This window comes from Sciurus vulgaris (genome assembly GCF_902686455.1).
Source record: "Sciurus vulgaris genome assembly, chromosome: 7".
Taxonomy (NCBI): Eukaryota; Metazoa; Chordata; class Mammalia; order Rodentia; family Sciuridae; genus Sciurus; species Sciurus vulgaris.
Genome location: NC_136467.1, coordinates 86,352,078 through 86,359,882, shown reverse-complemented (window position 1 = coordinate 86,359,882; position 7,805 = coordinate 86,352,078). Strand labels below are relative to the sequence as shown.

Genomic DNA, 7,805 nt, shown 5'->3' with positions numbered 1-7,805 from the left:
GCATGATATTCTCTAATTCCATACATTTATCTGCAATTGCTGTAATTTTATTCCTCTTTATGGCTGAATAATATTCCATTGTGTATATACCATAGTTTCTTTATCCACTCATCAGTTGAAGGGCATTTAGGTTGGTTCCACAATCTAGCTATTGTGAATTGAGCTGCTATAAACATTGATGTGATTGCATTACTGTAGTATGCTAATTTTAAGCCCTTTGGGTATAAAACAGGAGTGGGAGAAAAGTTAGGCTATTCAACAAATGGTGCTGGCAAAACTGGAAATCCATATGCAGTAAAATGAAATTAAACCTCTATCTCTCACCCTGCACAAAACTCAACTCAAAATGGATCAAGGACTTAGGAATTAGACCAGAGACCCTGCACCAAATAGAAGACAAAGTAGGCCTGAATCTTCATCATGTTGGCTTAGGATCAGACTTCCTTAACAAGACTCCCAAAACACAAGAAATTAAAGCAAAAATCAATAAATGGGATGGATTCAAACTAAAAAGCTTTTTCTCAGCAAAGGATACAATCAATAATGTGAAAAGAGAACCCACAGAGTGGGAGAAAATCTTTTCCACATGCACTTCAGTTAGAGCACTATCTCCAAAGTTTATAAAGAATTTAACAAAACTTTACACCAAAAATAAAGAGCCCAATAAATAAATGGGCCAAGGTACTGGGCAGACACTTTACAGAAGAAGATATACAGGCAATTAATAAATATATGAAAAAGCGTTAAACATCTGTAGTAATTAGAGAAATGCAAATTAAAACAACTCAAAGATTTTATCTTACGTCAATTAGAATGGCTATTATCAAGAACACAAACAATAATAAATGTTGGCATGGATGTGAGGAAAAAGGCACACTTTTACATTGCTGGTAGAGCTGCATATTGGTTCAATTTTTGATAGATACTATAAATTAATGCATGTCATCTATCATGCTTTTCCTTTTCTTATTTTCTACCCTTCAATAATATAATGAAATTTGATTATCTTTATTTTTTGGTGCTGGGAATTGAACACATGGTGTGCTTTACTATGAAATTATATCCTAGTTCTTTTTATTTTTTATTTTGAGAGAGAGTTTTGCTAAATTGTTGAGCCTGGCTTCAAAACTTGTGATCCTGTCCTAGCCTCCTGAACTGGGTTTAGCGGTGTGTGCCACCAAATTTTCCTTAATTTTTTAGTGTCTGCTGAAGATTTTTTAAAAATATTTTTTTATTGTTAATGGACCTTTATTTATATGTGGTACTCAGGGCCTCATGCATGCTAGGCAAGCACTCTACTACTGAGCCACAACCCTAGTCCTCTGCTGAAGTTTTTTCAGTGATTTCAAGATAAGAGAATTAACAATTACTTTTTTTTGGCCACTTTTCTGCAGTCAGAAGCAGATATCCACTATGCATGCTTTGAAATTTCTCACCTAGGCTTTGAAATAGAAGCTGTTTAATGGAGGTTACAAATTTGCATATAACAGTATAAAATAAACTTTTGATGAAAAGAAATGGAAGGCACATGAAAGACTGGTAAAGGACTGGCCTCATTGCTTCATCTACAGACCCTGTTGAATAAGAGTGTTCTCCAAGCCATAAATAATCATGCAGACCATTTATCTCAGCAATGCCACAGGGAAACAAAAAGTAAAGCAACAAAGCCTTTTGAAGTCTGGACTATCTGATGGGAACCACCAGTCTCTTTGTGACACAGAGCATTAGTGCAAATACATGTCCAACAATATTTCAACACTTTACTGAAAGATAATTTTCAATAAAAATACAAGTTTACTTACTTTATTAAAAGGTAAGTTTTTGAGGGTTAACAAACAAAATGATGCCTGGTGTTTATGTGTTCAACATGTAGTTAGGTGAATTTTTTCCCTGAGTATTATATATTGACAATCAAATTTTATTCTTATTGACAATTCCCCTAAGATCCAGCACACTTCTCTGAAATTTTAATAATACTCTTTTTGTAAAAGCTACTGTATGCGTATTTTCATATTAGCCCAAATGGGCAATTCAAACCAATGAATCTATTAAACTTTTTATTCTGGTTATTCATATCCTTGCATTGCTTCATTGGGATAGATAATCATAAGTTTACTGTAATCATGAACATCATTCTGAAACATGGAGGACAGAATCATATGCATTTAAGAAGTCTAAATCTATGCAAGATGATTCAATAGATTTTTAGAACAAAAACTGGAAATTTCCTCACAGAGTGTATAGCAATTTATAGGAAAGTGAAGTCAGATTTTCTTAAGTCCAAGTGCTAATTTAAATGCATTCAATAATTTATTCAAGCACCACTGTTTTCTGAGTCTTTGCTATGTGTATTGGGTGCTATTTAGGCTATCAAAAATAAAAATGACAGACACATAGATCAGTGGAACAGAATAGAGAGCTTAGAGGTAAACCCACACATTTACAGTCAACTGATTTTAACAGAGGTGCTAAGAACATGCATTGGAAAAAATGCAACTTTTCAAAAAATGGTGCTGGGAAATTTGGATTTCCCAAAAGAATGAAATTAGACCTTTATCTCTTGCCATATAAGAAATTAATGTAAAATGGATAAAAGACTCATATATAAGAGCCCAAACCATGAAACTAGTAGAAGAAAACAAAAAATTCTTCAAGACAAGGATTTTTGGATAAGACTCTAAAAAACACAGGAAACAAATGTAAAAATATACAAATGGAATCATCAAACTAAACAGCTTCTATAAAGGAAAGAAAATAATCAACAGAGTGAGGAGACAGCATTGCAGAATGGGAGAAAATACTTGCAAACAGTGCAGCTGAACAACTCAATAGCAAATAATGAAATAATTCAACAAAAAAGGCAACAGACCTGAATAGAATTTCACACACACAAAAAAAGACATATAAATGGCCAAAAGGTATATAAAAGAGCACTCAACATTGCTAATCATAGGAAAATGTAATTAAAACCACAGTGATTTATCACCTCATTTCAGGAAGAAAGGCTATTATCAAAAAGACAAAAGATAACAAGAGCTGGAGAAGATGTGGAGCAAAAGAAACCCTTGCACACTCTTGGAAATATAAATAAGTTACAGCCACTAGGAAAACAGTACAAAGTTTTCTCAAAAAATTAAAAATAGGACTACCATATGATTCAGAAAAGGAAGTGAAATTAGTATATTGAAGAGGCCAGCACATTCATGTTCAATGCAGTACTACATATGCTATCCAGGAATCTAAGTGTCCATCAACTGATGGACAGATAAAGAAAATGTGGTCCATATATACAATAGAATATACTATTTAGCCTTGGAAAGGACGAGATCCTGTCATGGCAATATACATAGAACTCAAGTTTATTGTGTTAAGTGAGATAAGCCTGACATAGAAAGACAAGTTCTTATGTGGAACCTGGAAAAGTTGATCTAATAGAAACTGGGAGTAGAAGAGTGTTCACCAGAGGCTAGGGAAAGTGGGGGAGGGAGGGTTGAGGTTGCCTAACAAATACTTTTACGGTTAGATGGGAGAAAGACATTCTCATGTATTATTGCACAGCAGTGACTACAGGTAACAATAATGTTTTATATGTATTTTTTTTTTTTTTAATTAGGAGAGTTGTTTATTTTTTAATGGTTTTAACAGAGCCAACTTTCTTACATTAAGTACCTACAGGGAGCGATTTGGTACACTCTTATGGTTCTTGCATACAATCAAGAATGTGCTATTAATAAGGAAATCTAAATAAATTCAGCTAAACATTCAAGATAAAAGAACTGATTTCTAATATAAACCTAAATGAAAAAGTGAATTTTGAACTCTATTTAAAAATACCTTCCCATTCATTCCTAATACATTTTTTTATACTTTTACAAAAAGCAAATTCCAGGAGTTACAATGTTTTATACTTCCAAAAATCTTCCTGTTGGGAGCAGTCATCAGTCATCTTCTTTTTCAGTATAGGTCTTTGCATTAACCCGTGCCCTTTGCCTGGCCAGGTACCTGTCTCTAGCTGACATTACAGTTTCCTCATTGTTCCGCTTTGCAAACTTGCTTACTGCCTCAGGTGGTCTCTCTTGTTCTTTGTCCTGCTCTTGCCTTTCCTCTGTGAGTCTGTGTTTTGCTCCCAGTGATGTTTCAGAACTAGAGGGCTTGTTTTGTCTTCTTTCTTTGTCCTTTTCCATGTTTCTTATTTTGCTGGATCTTTCCTGGTCAAGAAACTCAACTTTTGCCTTAGAATTTGCTATGCCTTCCTGTCTGTCTTGATTTCTTTCTGAAGACTGAACACTTACTTCTTGTTTATCCCCATCTCTGTACTTATCATTATTTTCATATCTTTCCTTCCTTACTTTCACGTGTTCCTTCTTTGTTTTGCTTTTCTCTTCCTTCTCTCCTCCTCTCTCAGTGTATTGGTTACAGTCATTTTGTTGTCTATCTCTTTCTTGTTCTCTAGAGTAGTATTTCTCCCTCTCTTTTCCATTCTCTGTCATTTCTTTCTCTCTGACCTCTTCCCCTTGATTTATCTTCGTGTTCATGCCTCTTCCAGTGGGAATCTCTATGACTGGTCTCTCTGTGCCTATGAGAATTCTTTTCTTTTTGGTGGTCACAGTCAGTATAATCATTCTCTTGGTCTCTGGACTGCCTCTCGTGGTGTGGATCCTCCCTTTTCTCATGTCCTCTTGCCTTGGAACGTTTAGTGTGGTGTCTGGCACCATGTCCTCTTTTTTCACTCGGTGACCGTGAATGGGATTGATTCCTGTGATGCTTGGAGTAATTCTTAGAGGTCTCCGTGACCTTCTGTCTTCTGCAGTTCATTTTGTTTTCTTCCATTTCATCATCCTCGCTCTTAGTATCCAAATCACTGTCCGCATCTGGGTTTTCCTCCTTTACACCAGTTTGGATGATGCATTTCTCTTGTAGCTCTCTGTCCTCTGAATTTACTTCATCAGAGTAACCTCTTGATTTCTCTTCCTTTATTCCAGACCGAGCTTCACGAAAGCTGCATTTAGGTAGTTCCTCTTCTCCAACTGCTTGATTTAACAGGTGCCTATAAAATCCACTGAGGTCCTTCTGGTTACATCCAAACGTGCTGCAAGTGCAGCAGCCCTCTTTTCTCTTTCTTCCTCTTCAGCTCTCTCTTGCAATTTTTTTTTATAAGCAGATGTCACAAATGCCTCTTTATCATCAAATTCTCCCTTTTCCATTTCTCGTTCTCGCTGTATTTTCTTTTCCATTCTTTTTTTCTGTTCCTTTTTTTGGATCTCAACTGCTTTTAGTAAGTTATGAATATACTTTGGCTTCCGATCTTTTCCCAAAAGCAATTTGGGATTACTTTCCTCCTTTTTTTTTCTGCATTTCATCATAAATACTGTCATATTCATATACAGTAGCATCTTCTGCAAGGGCCTTCTGAATTTCCCTTTAGTCTGTTCACGGCTTGCTTCTTAGCAGCTTCTCTCTGAAGGCTTTCACTCACGGAGGTCTCATCACCATCATCAAAATCATTCCCAAATACTGAAGGTTTTTGCAAAACAGGGTGCAACTGCTGTGTTTTCTTTGGCAAAAAAGCCCATACCCTTTTCTGTGGCTTCTCAGCACAACATTCCTAAAACAAGAAGGGAGGGCAGGAATCAGGACTTGAGCTTCTGCCAAGGAGAAAAAGGCCCTTGCCTGCCTGGAATTGCCATCTTGCTCCCGTCTCCCTGTATTATTATTATTATTTTTTAAACTAGAATGATCTAAATACTTGCAATATAAAAAAACAAGTGTTTGAGAATATATACATGTCTTACCTTGATTTGAACATTACCCAATGTATACATGTATCAAAACATCACATGGTACCCCATAAGTATGTACGTTTTTGTGTATCAATTAAAAACAATAACTAAAAAAGAATATGAAATAAGGAAAAGGCTAATGGCAAAAAATGAAAATGATAGTTTATCATAGAAACTTTCAGTTCAGTTTTAGTTTAGCAGGTTTAGATAGGATGAAGATCTGTTAAAGAAATATGATAAGACAATAAAAATTATTTTCCAGCTAAGCAATTCTAGAAATGTGAAATTTATTGGGGAACAGATGACATAAAATCAAATAGAAATAAGCACTTTTTTTTTTAGTGAGATGCGAAAAGCATGATCAATATCAGATAGTACATATCTTATATCTTATGTCTATGCATAAGACACCACAAAAATAAAGCACTGAAAGGCAGTTTAAATACTTTTTTTTGCAGGAAGCTAATTCACCAGTTGTTCTTATTATTCTTATGAAATTTTTGGATTATGTAGGAAGCTGACCACTCCTGCCTAACCATAAATGGCTAGAAAATATGAATTCTTCTTATATGGGAAGTGTCTGTTGGCAGATCAAGGACTAACAGGAAATCTTGGTAACATTTTGCTTGGGGCTTAGAATTTAACAGCTACTTTGACTTCATGTAGACAAATAAAAACCATTGCAAAATAGGAAGATAAGAAAAGCGATTGATTTTTAAACAGGTTGAAAATATAGAATCTGAATTAAAAAAAGAAAAGAGGAATAGAGAGGGAAAGACATAGACAGTCTTGCCTAGACAGAGGACAGAAGCAGTTTTTCTAATTCATATGAAAATCTGAAGTGTCTGATTGGTCTTATCAGTTAGAGTTCAAATCACTCTGTAAAGTGATAAATTATGATCAGAAGGAGTATACAGACATTTCTGATAATAAGAAATGTATTGGGATCTGCAAAAAGTTCTATAAATATTTAAAAACTTAGCTTTTGGATATGTGGATGATTCAGCATGACATCTTAAAAGATGGTGATAAAACAACCAAACATATTACTTATTTTCCTGATTTTCTGAGGTTGTTGGCTTGAATTTTCTGAGCTGTGAAGGGTGATTAACCAAATATGCTTATGTCTTCTTGCAGGTGTAGATCACATGGCACATCTGGGCAGGAGTACTTTTGACTATGTGGTATTCTATAACTCGGGCTCTGTGTCTGACTTGTCTAGTCTGATGTTCTCTGAATTCTGTCTGCAGTGGTTATCAAGGATTTCTTCATTTTAGTTCTCTACCTGTGGCTATATTTGGAGGAAGTTTTATACTGGTAGATTGGTGGGGATAATAGAAAAGCTTAGTGGAGAATGCCGAAATATTCAGTATAGGAGGAGAACAATGTTTATATAGTTAACTGAAGTATAACTTTTCCATCGCAGTATGATTCCAAGTCCTTTTTCGTAGTGAAACCAACCTAACAGAAAAAAAAAAAAAAAAAAAAGACTAAACCCCAGAAACAGTTTTAGTTACTTTATTCAAGCCTGTTTGAGTTTTTTTCTTCTTGTATTGCCAAGAAAGTCTGAAAATTTCCTATGCTTCATGCAGTTTCCTACCTGTGCTCTTATGAATTAAATTGCCATTTCTTTACATCAGAGACGGTATTCGTTGACTAGGGCAACAAAGTGCCATAGACTGAAGCTTTTCAACCTGTGTGGGGGGTCTCTCAGCTACGTCCTGCATGGATGAGAAAAGGGTTAGCTGCCAGAGGATGATGTTGGCTGTTTTTCAATCTATTACCCCAAAACTTATCTACTCAATAAACACACAAGGGCCAATACTTTTTATAAAACGAGAGGGGGCATGACGGGTCTGGCCATACCAGCTCTGGCCTCTAACAACAACATGGATTCGCCCAACTCTCTTTTATTTGTGACACACAGGTAAAGGGGGCAAGACCTGGAGGAGCTTCTTCTGTGATGGACAGCATGGGGTGGAGTTAGGGGAGCCATTCTCTTAGTGGAACTAGACAGGAATCATC

At 35.6% G+C, this 7,805-nt stretch overlaps 1 pseudogene across 1 annotated transcript; it reads right to left on the bottom strand.

Annotated features, from left to right (window-relative positions):
- Positions 1 to 3,623: 3,623 nt before the first annotated feature.
- On the bottom strand, positions 3,624 to 5,822 carry LOC306665737 (nuclear speckle splicing regulatory protein 1-like; annotated as a pseudogene). The gene is made up of 2 exons: positions 5,793 to 5,822; positions 3,624 to 5,605 (listed from the first exon to the last, which is right to left on the bottom strand). The product of its transcript is annotated as a nuclear speckle splicing regulatory protein 1-like (transcript).
- Positions 5,823 to 7,805: the final 1,983 nt, after the last annotated feature.